This window comes from Aplysia californica, unplaced genomic scaffold (assembly GCF_000002075.1).
Source record: "Aplysia californica isolate F4 #8 unplaced genomic scaffold, AplCal3.0 scaffold00128, whole genome shotgun sequence".
Taxonomy (NCBI): Eukaryota; Metazoa; Mollusca; class Gastropoda; order Aplysiida; family Aplysiidae; genus Aplysia; species Aplysia californica.
In genome coordinates this window covers 1,177,249-1,179,383 of record NW_004797398.1, presented here as the reverse complement: position 1 = coordinate 1,179,383, position 2,135 = coordinate 1,177,249, and positions in this window count along the sequence as shown.

Genomic DNA, 2,135 nt, shown 5'->3' with positions numbered 1-2,135 from the left:
AGAGAGAGAGAGAGAGAGAGAGAGAGAGAGAGAGAGAGAGAATATAATACTTCCTTGTTGGTGATCCTGTCTGTCCATCTGATCCTTAGTAGTTTCTTCTGACACTTTTTCAAGAAAACCTGGATCCTCTTTATGCACGTCTGAGATGCGTTCCAAGTCTCACATCTATACTACAGGACTGTTTTCACATTTGAGTTGAAAATTCTGTTTTGTTAGTAGTGAGATATCCATGGTCCTCCAAATCCTGTTCAAAGAAATAAATGCAGTCTGTGCCTTTCCAATACGGGACTTTATTTCAGCGCCTGTTCCTCCCTCTCTGTCAATTATACTCCCAAGATAACAGAAGGATTCAACTTCTTCTATTGCATTACCATCTACTGTGTACTGTGACCTGCTCCTTTTTGTAGTGTATCTATCATTAGGACTTTTGACTTTCCGGAGTGGATCCTCAATCCAACAGACTCTGATAGACTGTTTAAAAATTGTGGTCTTTGCTTGCATCTGTTCCCGAGTGTGTGACAGAAGCGCCAAGTCATTGATCTGCAAAATCCAGATCGTCCAACTGTGTCCATGGGGTCCACTCTAGGGTTCACTGTATGCTGTCTCTGTGATCTCTGGTGGTTTCCTTCATCAGTCAGTCGCTTACCAATGCAAAGAGGAAAGGTGATAGTAAACATCCCTGTCTCACACCGGTCTTGATGTTAAAGCTGTCAATGAGCTGGCCACCATGTATAACTCTGCAACTTGTTCCTTAGTACATGCTCCTGGTGAGGTTAACCTGTGGGATTCCATGATGTCTCTGTATCTTCCACAGTGTTACTCGGTCTGTACTGTCAAAGGCCTTCTAATAGTCAAGAAAGTTGACGATCAACTGGGAGTTCCACTGGTGATATGGTTATATTATGCTATGTTTGCACGTTACGTAAGCAGACTCAGTTTAGAAAGGCGATTTTTCAGTCAAGATTAGGATATCTTCAATAGCATAAAGGGGTTGGTTGGCAGGAGCTCTTTTTGCTCCTTTCTGCTCATCAAACACCTATCGTCCTCATCTTTCCTCCTTTTCTTTGTATTTTACTCCCTCGAAGCATCTCTAATTCTAATCTTCGACACATATTGACCCATTTGTGTTGCAAGTGCTGTAAAACGTTTACTAAAACTAAATTAAAAGAGTCCAAAGTTATCCACTGACCACACATGCTCGAAACAAGAATCGAAATAGGTATATTAGAGTGCGAGTCAAGCTCTCACCCTATGACTAAAAAGCCCTATCTCCCTTCTCTTTTCTTTCTTTGTTACAACAACATCAGTAACACAAACTACAACAACAATAACAACAACAAAACAACGACGACGACGACGACGATGACGACGACGATAACAACAACAACAAAAACAGCAACGACGACAATAACAACAATAGTAGCAACATCAATATCAGCCACAGCAGCAGCAACAACAGCAACAAAAATAACAACAACAGCAACTAAAATAACAACAACAACAACAGCAGCAACAAAAACAACAGCAACAGCAACAAAAATAACAACAACTGCAGCAACTATTGCAGCAACAACAACAGCTAAAACACACCAGCAGCAGCAGCAAAAACAATAACAACGCTACAACAACAAAGTTAACACATTTCTAAATGAATGTGGCTTATCGGGGAGGTGGCCAGGGAAAACAGGGTGATCGAGTGCGTTTATGCAAAAATAATAAGTTAATGCAGATGATACTTGGCGCCACATGCTGAATGGAGAGATTTGGAGTGGAGAAAGAGAGAGAGAGAGAGAGAGAGAGAGAGAGAGAGAGAGAGAGAGACATGGCACGGATGAAAAAGCATGGCAATTTTTGTTTTTATCATGGGTCGCTTCTTTAGGAAGCGCCGACCCATAACCTCGTAAACAATATAGGGAATCCAAAGACCAAGGAATGCTCTTGGCTCTTAGCCAAAGATCGTGACTAGACACGAAAAACGTGACAGAATTCATCAACCGTTTTATGTAGCAAGACCTGTGTCACTTTGTCTAGAATGACAATCATTGATTAAAATATGAGCATTGCTCAGTTATTCTATGTGTGTGTGTGTCTGAGTGTGCGTGTGTGTGAGTGTGTGTGTGTGTGTGTGTGTGTGT